The sequence below is a fragment of the Trachemys scripta genome, chromosome 1 (assembly GCF_013100865.1).
Source record: "Trachemys scripta elegans isolate TJP31775 chromosome 1, CAS_Tse_1.0, whole genome shotgun sequence".
In the NCBI taxonomy this organism is placed as follows: Eukaryota; Metazoa; Chordata; order Testudines; family Emydidae; genus Trachemys; species Trachemys scripta.
In genome coordinates, this window is record NC_048298.1 from 184,670,259 (window position 1) to 184,684,118 (window position 13,860).

At 45.1% G+C, this 13,860-nt stretch overlaps 1 protein-coding gene across 5 annotated transcripts in view; it reads left to right on the top strand.

The window, feature by feature from the left end:
• Positions 1-13,860, top strand: part of EVA1C (eva-1 homolog C) — a 70,759-nt gene that overhangs the window by 15,661 nt on the left and 41,238 nt on the right. The window contains exon 1 of one of the 5 annotated variants that reach the window (XM_034793704.1): positions 10,020-10,079. The exons of the other annotated variants lie outside the window; for them this stretch is intronic. The gene's annotated coding sequence lies outside the window, so the exon portion shown is untranslated. Of the gene's footprint in view, positions 1-10,019; positions 10,080-13,860 lie in introns of those variants that run through there. 5 annotated transcript variants of the gene reach the window in all.

The following is a 13,860-nucleotide window of genomic DNA, read 5'->3' on the forward strand; positions in this document are numbered from 1 at the left end:
TGCTGTCCCTTTTATGGCCCTTTCCCCCTCATTCATCCCCTCGAATGACTTCCCCACTTCAAATTTCACCTTAAATCCTTTGTTTTATTGTAATGAAGATTAGCTTTCTCTGAAAACGGTGTTGTGACATCATGAGTGGAGATCACTGTATGCTACAATAGTACTGTATCGTAGCACAGTGAAAACGAGCCAAGTAAACCTTAGCCACTTTCATTTCAGCACTGCAAAGGGATGAAGCTGCAGTACATAGTCTCTGCTGTTAGCTGGATAGAGCCACCAGAAATGGTCAAGCAGCCTGTAGAGAAATTATAATTCTTGGAGCAATATTAATCGATGAATCTAACACTGCTAAATAGCCCTGCAGTGTTCCTTGTGGGGCAGCAGTTGCCACTGCAGGCCAGCTGAAAATCAGTCACTTTCTGGTAACTTAGTGGGAGAAATCCTGGCCCCTTTGAAGTTAATGGGAGTTTTGCCATTGACTTCAATGGGGCCAGGATTTCATCCTGTCTCTCCACCTATCAATAATGGAAATGTTGCTGGGTAGCTATTGCTAAAAAATCACCCATGAAATCGCAAGTGTCCAGAGATAATTCTTCAAGAACTGACTAATATCTCAGGCTAGGTCTACACTACCCGCCTGAATCGGCAGGTAGAAATCGACCTCTCGTGGATCGATTTATCGCGTCCCGTTGGGACGCGACAATCGATCCCCGAATCGGCGCTCTTACTCCACCAGCGGAGGTGGGAGTAAGCGCCGCCGACAGAAAGCCGCAGAAGTCGATTTTGCCGCTGTCCTCACAGCGGGGTAAGTCGGCTGCGATACGTCGAATTCAGCTACGCTATTCACGTAGCTGAATTTGCGTATCTTAAATTGACTCCCCCCTGTAGTGTAGATGTACCCTCAGTTGTAGTAGAGCTTATCAGTGGCTTAATCATCACTGGGAGAGTTCTCCTCTTCTGAATCTGTCGATCCTGCCCATACAATTTTTACTGGCTGTTGGCACAATTCTTGGAAAAACTGCAGGGGCTGATGGAGATTTATAAAATGGATTAGCTTTTCGGGACTCCAACAATAATATGTGTGGTATTTCAGTCTATTTTGATCTGAAATGAATTAGCATCTCTTAAAAAACAGAGAACAAATTACTATGCTAATCAAGCTACATTGAACTATGAATTATAGCCAATATAATAAACTTATATAAAGGCCTGATTCGGAGAGCTGTTAAATGCTGTGGGCCTTTCATATTCAGGCTCTAAAAATAAATGTTTGCAGAATACATTCTTGATAAAAAGGCATTCTATTAGTAAACAGATTACTTTTAATATGTGCCAGGTATTATCCTCAGAGCTCATGATTATGTTCTGACAGTGCCATTCTTCACTAAGGGTGAAATGCACCCCAGTGCAGTGGGCCTGCGCAAAGCTTATGCATCACTTTAACTTTATTTCGAGAGAGATAAGTGGTGCACAGGTCTTATGCTGGCCACCTACACAGAGGTGAATTAATCCCAAATGGAATGATATTGTTCTGGATAAGAACAAACTAATGAATTCCAATGCTTTGTATTGTCAATTACAGTATTTGTGCTATTTTATGATGCACTGGAGTCGTAAGTGAGTATTTCCAGACATTCTGATGTTTACATTTGTAAACTACAACATTCCCATTTCCAGACCTTCAAACTTAAAAATAAAATTCTCCCTGAATTTCCTGACATTGAGTTTTTTAAATTAACTGCTACAGCATTCTAAGAATGTTATTTTAAATTGAGAGATCTATTTACAGTCTTAATTCTATTTAAGCAAGGTTGGTGTTTTGGGGCTGGGATTGTCTTTATGGTTCATCAGTGCCATGTCCTCTTTACAATAAGAAGTGACAGTGAGGGGCCAACTTGCCAAATCTCTAATGATCTCTTCCTAGCTAAAGCTCAGACCCAGTACTCCACCTTCATTCTCCTCGACATGCCAGCCGCCTTTGACATCATCAACCATGCTCTTCTTGACATCTTGTTCTCTTGGCTTGTATAACTCTGTCCTTTCCTGGTTCTCCTTTCACCTCTCTAGTCACTCATTCAGCATATTCTTTGGAGGATCCTCCTCATCTACCTTCCAATTGTCTGTGGGGATTCCACAGGCTCTGATCTTGGTCCTCTTTTCTTCTTCCTCCAAACCTTATCGCTGGTCATTTTATTTGTAAACACAAATTTAACTACCATCTCTATGCTAACTTCTAGATCTACCTCTCTACTTCAGAATTGTCTCCTTCTGTCCAAATTAAAATCTTGGCCTAGTTACGTTCACAGCATACACACAGAAAAGCCAAACAAAAAAAATACTGCTCACAAAAGTGTAACACTGCTTTATTTCTTAGAATGCAGGTAACATAAGAGAACCCCAAAACAAAGAGCAACAAAGCATGCTGCTCCCTAAACCAACTCAGCTGTCTGGCTGCAGACTGATTGCTGCTCCCAGATCACACACTTCACTACAGAGTTCCCTAGCCTGCAAGCAGGACCAGGAACCCTTCATTCATTCCTCACACTCTTACAGTGATAGCTTGCAATTTCAACACAGTCCTCAATACACCAGAGGCCTCTCTTTCAGATATCCCCTCATTGATGTCTAGCCGTCAGCTCAAGCTCAACATGGCTCAGGTCAGGTGGAGCTTTGAGACTGCTGGATGTGGAGGCAAGAGTGTGACTGGGGGGACTACAGCAGCTGTTGCAGCACCCGGGCTTGGCCTGGGGAGCAGGTAGGAACCGGGGTGATCAGGCCAGGGCTGGGAGCAACTACCCCTGGCCCAAATCCCCAAGATCCTTCTTCCCAACCTGGTGCCAGCTGTCTCCCTCCTCCAAATCTTCAGTAGCTCCCTTCACATGCCATGCAGAGCACCACCCTGCTCCCCCTCCTATCCCTGGCACCCCAACTGTCTCCCTCTCCCCCACGGAGCACCCATCCTAACGTTCCCCGACATCCCAACTTCCACCCACTCCCTCTGAGTCTCCCCGCTCCCCATGTTAGTACATTTAGGTTTCCATGTGCACCTCCACCCTTCCCATTCAAAGCGACCTGCTACCTTTGGATGGTTTTCCTAGTCCGTTGCTTTGTATCCCTCCATTGGCTCCCCCTTGTCAATTGCATCAAACATAAGCTGCTTGTTGTCTTTTTCAAGGTTCTTCACAATCAGTCCCCCCATCCATCATCTCATCCATCATCATGGTGTCGATGCTTGCCTCCACTCACCGATAATAACAGCCTTCACTGCTGACTTGTTACATTGTCAAACGAGCACCTTTGTGCTTTTTCCCATGCTGCTTCGGAGGTGCTCCCCATAAATATTCACAAAGCTACCTCATTGTCCCCCTTCAAATCCCTCCTTAAAACTCTCCTTTGCCGTGATGCCTACAAAAAAATGGACAATGGTTAGGTTGCTGGTGTGCTAAAACCACACCTTTTCATGCTGGTCAATACTGTGTCATTATTTATTTGTGCTCCCTCATCTGTCTGAATCCAGCTGTTGTCTCTAATTGTATACTTAGACTGTAAACTCTATGGGGCACGGATATCTTTTTGTTATGTTTGTACAGAGCCTAGCACAATGGGGTCATGGTTCATGATTAGAGCTCCTAAGTGCTATGGTAAAAATAATTAATAATAATAATAATTAATAACATAATACTGTAGTTCAATCTGCATGTATTTCATGCTTTATCTATGTAGTGAATTTTAGTCAGAGTTCTTTGTCAACATGGTGGACACTGTAACTAAGCTGGTCAATTCTGGAAGAAAGGATTCAGCTTGGATTTCACATATGCTTTTTGAGTCCTAGTAAAAAGTTGCATTCAGTTACTGACTTGTGTTACGCAGTAGGTCACACTAGATGATCACAATGGTTCCGTCTGATCTTAAAAATCTTTGAACCTATAAATCAATTTATGATGCTGTGATTCAGGCTTAACTTCTGAGTAGGTTTGTACAGATTTTTAGGTTACTTTATACACAGTGTAGCCCATATAATGCTTATAACTGTATGCTTTGAGCCAATGGGAAAAATCATTTTCCTTAAAGCCCCAGCTGCGGGAGTCATGTTATTACATAGGAATCTCTACTTTCATTTGTGGGCAGGGGGAAGGGAGAGGGAGGAAAAGGATGTTTTTAGCTCTCATGTTTCAGAAAAAACCTTGAAAATGTGAACCCTGATGTCTCAAAAACCAGAAGAAAAATCAAAAGAACCCAACATTTATTATTTTTTAAAATCTTGATTTTTAAGCATATCTCATGATTTTGGGGGCCTGACTTGTGAGTTTTGTATGCTCGGGTTCTGCAATACTATCCCCGTCAGGTTGGCTATGGCTCCCAGTTTAGATGAGTTTTTAAAATATACTTTTATAGAACATACAACCAATAGAAATACTTCCATCATATTAAACAAAAAAGAGACATCTTGTAACACAAATAAACATTCCCCTGTAATGTTTGTAATAATTTAGACAACACTGCAGAGCCTGTATCAGAACCCAAACCTAAACAACTTGACTCTAAAGCAACGTGAAACTGACTAGTTGCCTATGTTTATTGTCCCAGCGCAGAGAACTGCAAAAAAGTAAACAGACATCATAAAGACTGGCAAGTCCATTCAATTGCTAAAATGATCTCTCTCTGAATAATCCCAGCTGTTATTAGTTAGAGAGATAAGGACATTTTTTCTAATCTGACATTGCCCTTTGGTAGGAGTAGTTGCCTTTAGGAAAATTGGTCTCTGCACAGGATTATGTAAACAATATAGAAGCACATTTTGTCACTGAGGCACAGGCCGGCATTAGAGGTGTTATGAAGTCACACTTCCTGGGGAAGTTGAAGGAAGCAATTGGAAACTGCTACTGTCTGCATGGTCTGCCTGGGAGACAGCAGCTTTCCTGGGAATGTTAGTCCCCTCCATGAGCCAGTGGATGGAAAGTGCGCAGAGCCATGCCCCCCAGGCACAAATCAGTGGAACTGAGTCAGCATGAGGGGGAGGTATGCTGCACTTTGTAAAGGACTGCAGTGACTTATTTCCTCCTGGAGTTAAGGAGAAGCAGGGAGATAATTGTGGCTTTCTGAATCACCATCCCTTCCCAGGGTTGCTGTGTGCACCACCCCTCCTTACACAAGGCGAGACATTCAGTCTCAGTATAGCCTCTAAGAGGTGAAAGGCTGTGTGTGTAGTACTCTGTGTAATAATAAAAATGCACGTCTACATAGTCTACCATGTGAGTAAAACAATCCAGATACCAGTACGTCACCAGTTTTCTTATCAAAGGTTAGCAGCCAATTTCCATGACTATTTTTATCCTTTATTGTGTGCAAATATACAAGCATTTTAAATGCCACTTTGAAGGCTGGAGAGCACGATTTCTTTTTGTGTCAGTCCCTTTAACATTATTTTCTGAGTGAATTGCACCTGCTTATATAAAATCAGAGCAGATTTTTAAAAAAGCATTTTGAGAACTGAATAGTTGTGGTTGTTGCAGAAAGGTGCTTAGATACTGGATTAGGAATTTGCAGGATCAAAGGTGCAGTTAAGATGCCGGGAACTCATCCAAATCACACTGTCACTAATATTCTTTAGGGAATACTGGGCTGTTTTGTACACAGCACATTTGGTTCCAAGTAACTTAAAACCTAAAGGATTGAAACGATCACACTCTGGGACCAAACCTTTCATGGTGTTGAGCATCCACGATGCATGTTGGGCCAGGTATTCATTCACACTATGGCTCCTTTACACCACACTGGTAGTGTAAAAAGTCCGTAAAGTAGCAGTAAATTACATTTAAGGCCCCTTTACAATATTAGAGTGGTGCAAAGAAGCCACACTGTAAATGAGAATTTGGCCTATCCTCAGTACAAGCCCAGCACCTCTCAGGAGGCCTCAGCACCTTTTGGCATTGGGCCCACAGAGAAGTGTCTCAGGCAGGGAAGATACTTCATTTTTGTACAGTTTGAGTAGAGAAAAGCTCTTGTTTAACGAGAATGTTTTAAAAGAGAATGTAGAGCCTGATCCTGAAAACACTTTTTCATGTGAGCAGCCTCGCTGACCTGAAAAGGACAGCTCACACAAGGGAGGGGCTGCAATGATGGGGTGAAATCCTAGGCTTCCTGAAGTAAATGCCTAAGCTCCCATTGACTTCAACAGGGTCAGAATTTCACCCCATGTCTTTGGTGCTATGGGAGATGCCAGACTGACAGCCTGGCAGACTCATGTAGGGTGACCAGATCACAGGGATGAAATATCGGGACGCAGTGGGGAGGTGGGGGGCGGAGCAAAAAAAAAAAAAGCAGTTTTGCAGGGGCCGGGGGCACGCTGCCTTCCCTGCGGAGCTGCCCGCCCAGGGCGCATGCGGCGTGTCCCGCTGCCGGCGGGGAGCCCCGCGCCTCTCCCGCTTGGCTGCACTCCAGCAGCTCCTTCCCGGTGGGGCGAGCCACTGGAGTGCAGCCAAGCGGGAGAGGCACAGGGCTCCCCGGCAGCAGCGGGGAAGTTTATCGGTTCGGTGGACCCCAGCCGGCTCCTTGCCCCTGTCCGCCGGCCGCCCCGCCTGGGACAAGTCTCGCCCCCACAGCCCCTCTCCGCCACGTGTCTCTGGCGGGCGGCCCACGCCCCCGGGCTGCGCCGCCCACCCGGGCCCTGCCCGCTCCGCGCTGCCCCGTGGGCTGCAGGGCTGGAGCAGCCTCCACGCTGCACTGCAGCGCTCCCGGCCCCAGCCGGCCATGGCCCATGCGCCCAGGCTGCTGCACAGGGATGTCTTCTCCCCAGGCCCGGCTTGGGATCCGAGGGGGCGGGGCTGGGGCGGGGATTTGGGGAGGGATCTAAGGGGGGCAGCAGGGGACGTGCGCTGGAGCGGAGGGCAAAATTGTTTATTTGTCCAGTGTCCCAACCAAACATCGGGACAAACAAGCAAAAATCAGGAAGTCTGGTCACCCTAGACTCATGCCCTCTGTTTACCTTACAGTAAAGACAGTGCAAACTCCCCCATGCCTCAGACTTTTTCTGGACTTACCAATTCTAGTCATGAGAGGGTAGTTGAGTCTTCATGTCCCTACATCCCTTGGCCGGTATGCTGAGATTGCCAACAAAGGTGTCAGTTCAGATGTTTGTCCTTAGGAATTAGATGAAGAATGCCAAATCATTTCACATAAGCCACCACACAGCCAGAAGATAGCAATGGCTTTTGCTGGCTATTAACCTACATTAGATTTGATGCAGTGACCTAGATGTGAAGGGTCTCATATCTCTTCTATAAGCCATCTATTCCCTTATGAAATCTATCCCTAGGGCAATTAAATATAGAAGCTTGATTTGTTTCTAACCAGGGGTTTTCTACCATAGGCTCTGATTCTGCTCAAACTGAAGTCAATGGAGCTTTCAATGGAAGCAAAATTGCGCCCTTAGTGAGTTCTAAGGGTGAAAAAAAGTCAAAATTAACAAAACTAGGGGAATAAAACTTCAGAAAATACCAAAGCAAGACTGTTGGCTATTTTTAGTGGGTAAAGAGATGACAAATCAAGGAAACTAGATGACTTAGAAGTTTTCAGCATATGAGAGTATCGTTTTGAGTGTGTAACACTCTTTAATATTATAACACTCTTTAATATTATAATTCCTGTCTTTCTAGAGGTGCAATTGTTAGTAACTTTTTTCATGTGTCTCAGGGATGGCTGCATTTCAGTAGTTAGGTGAATCCCTACATAAATATAGGTTAATATTTTCAAAAGCGCTTTTGTGCCTTAGAAACCTAACTCTCATTTACAAAAGTGATCAAAGCACTGAGGAGCCTAAACCTCACTGAAAGTCAGTGGGACTCTCATGGGCATAGTCCCTCCACCACACCTCCCTGGTATTCGATGGGGTCCTGTACTCAGCCTCTTGTCATCCAGGTCTGGAAATGGAAACTCAGCCCTCTGGTTGGGGTCCGCCGGAGCTTGCTCCTTCCAGGGCTTAGGAGAAAAGGAACAAAGGAAAGGAAAAACAAATGAACAGGCTCAAACGTCTCGCAGGCCTCCCTTCCATAGAGGAACCTTTGGTGAGTTGCAGTCAGCATTTATGAAAATCAGTCAAACAGGGCTGATTAAAAAAATGTTTTAAAATAATTCATGCAAATTTTGGAAAAAATGGTCATGGAAATTAAAGATGTTGATGAAATTTGACACTAAAAAGAATTTGACTATCTCAGAGTTGGTTGAAAAATACACCGAAAATAATAAAAATTTGCCCCCCCAATTTTTTCCATTTCAAATTTTGATGAAAAATGACAAAATTAAACTTTGGTAAATGTTGTCCAGCTCCGTCTAATATTAAAGTAGAGCCCAGATGCTCAAAGGTATTTAGGCTCCTAACTCCCATTGAAATCCTTGGGAGTTAGGCACCTAAATACCTTTGACGATCTGGACCATAGGAGCCTAATTGTAGGTTCCTAGTTTTAAAAATCTTAGAATCATTATGTTTACAATATCATTTACTCTCCGTGACTAACAGTCACAGTGGAAGTTGCTCCTTAGAGCTCTGACCCGCAACATGTCACTGGACCAGTCATTAACACTCATGTTGTCATGTTGCAACCACTATTATATATTTGCAACAAATCTTGTACAAAATGTGGCATGTAAGATATCTATAAAAAGATTATGATTTGCTGGTTATGATTATGCTATCTGTATCCATGTATCATTTTTGTATTTGAAGTTATGAATATTAGCTCTATACCTGGATTTCAAATGTTTGCTCTTGGGTTAATGCCCAGGAAGTAGTTAGCCAGCATGTCTTGGAGGGACTATTCAAATAGAGTGGCCCATCAAAAGGACACTTAACTCATAATGGACCATGGGAGGCGCCTATCTACACTGAGTGGACTGTCCTGTAAATGTGCTGTCTGGAATATAGGTAATGACTTCCTGAAATGACTGAGTGAAATTGGGCATGAACATGTGACTTGCCATGTGACTCCAAACACTATCTGATCACCTGTGATTCTCCACTAGCTGGGTTGAGGTTTTTGTTTGAAACAATGGGTTTTCCTCCACATGGCAGAGAATATAAATGGCCCTGGAAATCCCTCTATTTTGCCTCTTTCTTGCCCAATCCTCTGGACTATACTCATGGGAGCATTCTAACCAATGGACTGAGGTCCTTCCAATGATTTGGAAGCAACCAGAGACTTATTAATTCAGCAGTTTATTCCATAACTGCTACAAGCCTGAGCCAAGAACTTTGCAATTACTGTATGCATTTGACAGGTTTCAGAGTGGTAGCCGTGTTAGTCTGTATCAGCATAAAGAACGAGGCGTATTTGTGGCACCTTAGAGACTAACAAATTTATTTGGGCATAAGCTTTTGTGGGCTAAAACCCACTTCATCGGATGCATGCAGTGGAAAATACAGTAGGAAGTTATATACACACACACGGAACATGAAAAAATGGGGGTTGCCATACCAACTCTAATGAGACTAATTAATTAAGGTGGGCTATTATCAGCAGGAGAAAAAAAACTTTTGTAGTGATAATCAGGATGGCCCATTTCAAACAGTTGACAAGAAGGTGTGAGTAACAGTAGGGGAAAAATTAGCATGGAGCACTCTTAGTGCAAAATAAATGTGTCCACATGGGCAGTTAGTACAGAGTAGCTGTTGAGCTTTACATTCACACTCTTGGGCTACATCTACAGGGGGGAGTCGATTTAAGATACGCAAATTCAGCTACATGAATAGCGTAGCTGAATTCGACATATTGCAGCCGACTTACCCCGCTGTGAGGACGGCAGCAAAATCGACCTCTGCGGCTTCCTGTCGATGGCGCTTACTCCCACCTCCGCTGGTGGAGTAAGAGCGTCGATTCGGGGATCGATTGTCACGTCCCAACGGGACGCGATAAATCGATCCCCGAGAGGTCGATTTCTACCCGCCGATTCAGGCGGGTAGTGTAGACCTAGCTTTATTTATTTTGCAATAGCTTTCCCCATGTAGACAAGCCCTTGCATGCAGATCAACAGAATTAAGGACAGGGAGAGCTATGAATAAAGACAGAGGGAAGGCATCAGTGCAGGTAGGCCTCAGAATGATTATGCTCATTGTTTCAGTGTGTGTTGTTCCAGATATCTACTCACAACATGTGGGTAAATTAAAAGCAGGGGATCTCAACCTGGGGTACGTCACCACCCTGCCCTTCTCATGTTGCTAAATGGGAGAGAGGTCTCAACATGCAGAAGTTGAGAACCACTTATCTACAGTTTCACACCTCAGTGCCATGCCTAAAAGAAACTGTGGCAAAGTAATATATTGTGCCTGTTCAACACATTCTGTTGAGACTTACAATTTGGTTATTCCTAAATCAGACTTCTTTAATCATGTCTTAGGCATGTGCGTTTATTGACATCTAGAGCCATGACAAATGTGAACTTTTAAAATAAAGCTGTTTTTGAGATATAAGAGCACAGAAAGCTTCTGAGTAACTTTCTTAATGTGTAAAATCCACCATTTGTTGTGCTCTGGTAACTCAAAAATGGCCAAACTGAATTTTACCAAACTTGCAGAAAGAAAGAAAGAAAGAAAGAAAGAAATGCTTTTGAGTTAGTAACAAGAATGAACATTTTCAACCCAAAGGGTTATTATTTTCAGATTTATAAGCATGTGAAAAAATGGGCTGATAATTAAACTTCCTTCTTCTCATTCCAAACTTAGTGCTGCAAGTGGAGTTCTACAAGGGCTTAATCCTAAATTCACTGACATCCGTGACAAAGCTCCCACTAACTTTAATGGTGCAGATTCAGAATTGTAGTTGGTTTTTTGTAACAGTTACATTCTGGCATTCTCAAATTTCCCAAGTAGGCCAGAACATAAAAAGTGGGGCTAGCTGCTAGATGTGGCCTAAACTCACCAAATCTGTACATCATCTATGAACAACCAACCTTAGGCCTGGTCTACACTACGACTTTAATTCGGATTTATCAGCTTTAATTCGAATTAACCCTGTAACCGTCCACACAACGACGCCATTTAATTCGATGTAAAGGGCCCTTTAAATCGATTTCTGTACTCCACCCCAACGAGCGGAGTAGCGCCAAAATCGATTTTAGCAATTCGAATTAGGGTTAGTGTGGCCGCAATTCGATGGTATTGGCCTCCGGGAGCTATCCCACAGTGCATCATTGTGACCGCTCTGGACAGCAATCCGAACTCGGATGCACTGGCCAGGTAGACAGGAAAAGCCCCGCGAACATTTGAACTTCATTTCCTGTTTGCCCAGCGTGGAGAGCACAGGTGACCACAGATACCTCATCAGCACAGGTAACCATGCAGGCTGATAATCGAAAAAGAGCACCAGCATGGACCGTGAGGGAGGTACTGGATCTGATCGCTGTATGGGGAGAGGATTCAGTGCTTGCAGAACTTCGTTCTAAAAGACGAAATGCAAAAACTTTTGAAAAAATTTCCAAGGGCATGATGGAGAGAGGCCACAATAGGGACTCTGAGCAGTGCCGTGTGAAGGTCAAGGAGCTCAGACAAGCCTATCAAAAAACAAAGGAGGCAAACGGTCGCTCCGGGTCAGAGCCACGGACATGCCGCTACTACGCCGAGCTGCATGCAATTCTAGGGGGGGCTGCCACCACTACCCCACCTTTGTTCGTGGATTCTGGGTCGGGGATAGTCTCGACGCCTGAGGATTCTGCCGAGGGGGTAGAGGAGGAGGAGGAGGAGGAGGAGGATGAGCTTGCAGAGAGCACACAGCACTCCCTTCTCCCCAACAGCCAGGATCTTTTTCTCACCCTGACTGAAGTACCCTCCCAACCCTCCCAAGCCAGTACCCAAGACTCTGACCCCATGGAAGGGACCTCAGGTGAGTTTACCTTTTAAAATATAAAACTTGTTTTAAAAGCAAACGGTTTTTAATGATTACTTTGCCTGACTTTGCATTCGCGGTCAGTTCAGCTACTGGAAAAGTCTGTAGCTACTGGAAAAGTCTGTTAACGTGTATGGGGATGGAGCGGAAATTCTCCAGGGACATCTCAATGAAGCTCTCCTGGAGGTACTCCGAAAGCCTTGCCAGAAGGTTTCTGGGCAGTGCATCTTTATTCCCTCCTCCATGGTAGGACACTTGACCACGCCATGCTTGTAGCAAGTAATCTGGTATCATTGCCTGACAAAGCCTGGCAGCGTATGGTCCCGGTGTTTGCTGGCATTCAAGCAACATCCGTTCTTTATCTTGTTGTGTAATCCTCAGGAGAGTGATATCACTCCTGGTAACCTGGTTGAAATACGGGAACTTAATTAAGGGGACAGAGGTGGCCGTTCCTACTGGGCTGTTTGCCTGTGGCGGAAAATAAATCCTTCCCTGCAGTTAGCCAAGCGCAGATGGGAAATTGGCCCTGAGTTTTTCGCGTTTGGCTAGCAGGGATCTTCCCTGTTACCAGCCACGCGGTGGGGGGAGGGTACCGTGATCATCCCAGAGAATTCATGGAGGGGGGGGGGGGGGGCGGCGGGGGGGGGTGGTAGTTTGGTGCCTGCAGGGATCTTCCTGCAGGGTTAGTTTGTTTTCTGGTGCTGCTGAATGTTAACAGAAAAACCGCAGCACTCTACTTGCCTGAAGGGGCCCAGACAAGCACCACCACACTGCCCCCCCCCCCCAACTGGCTGAGATTGGCCAGGCTTCTGCAGCACTCTACAAGCTATGCTTGGTATGTTGGAAAGCACGGACGGCGCTGAAGCTTACCATGGCCGCATGCAAGCCGAATTCTGTTGCTGGAACGTGAACCTCTGTTGCCCAGACCTGTGATTGATCTCTAGCAGCAAAGTCACAGGCACTCAGCATTAAGAGGCAAAATGCGACCTTGCACAGAAATCACATGTGCTATGTAATGTGAACAGTGTTGGTCACCGTGAAAGAGTATAAGCATTGTTCTGCAAAATGTAGCTTTTAAAACAATTCTCTCTTTTTTCCCCTCCCTACAGCAGCTGCAAATTCCTCAAGCCTCCCTCCTCCATCCCGAAGGTTATCACAGATAAGGCGTCGTAAGAAGAAGACGCGGGAGGACATGTTTTCTGAAATTATGCAATCCAGCAGGAGTGACAGAGCTCATCTGAATGAGTGGAAGGAAACAGTTTCAAAGTATAGGAAAGAAGTCAGTGAACGTGAGGACAGGAGGGACCAACGTGAGGAGAGGAGGGACCAACGTGAGGAGAGGAGAGACGATCGAGATGAGAGATGGCGGCAGGAAGACCAGAGGATGAAGGATGCAACGCTGGGGCTGCTCCGGCGTCTGGTGGAGGTTCAGGAACGGCTGCTGGAAAACAGACTGCCGCTTCAGCCCCTGTTCCACCCTCCCCCCTCCCCATGTTCCGTATCCTCCTCACCCAGACGTGTAAGAACACGGGGGGGGGAGGCTCCGTACACCTTCCCATTCCACCCCAGTAGACAGCCCAAGCAAAAGGCTGTCATTTTTTTAACCTTTTCTTTGTGGCTTTTTCCTTCCCAGCAATCCTCCTCCCAAATACCACCCGGGTTCCCTCCCTCTTTTTCTAATCTATTAATAAAGAATAAATGATTTTTAAATGATAGTGACTTTATTTGGTTTGAAAGAAAGCTGGGGGAAGGGGCAGGGTGGGTTCCTTACAGAAAATCAGTCAGTAAAGGGGGAGGGTATTCATGAAGGAGAAACAAACAGATATTTCACACGGTAGCCTGGCCAGCCATGAAACTGGTTTTCAAAGCTTCTCTGATGCACAGCGCTTCATGGTGTGATCTTCTAATCGCCCTGGTGTCTGGCTGCGCGTAATCAGCAGCCAGGCGATTTGCCTCAGCCTCCCACCCCGCCATAAAGGTCTCCCCC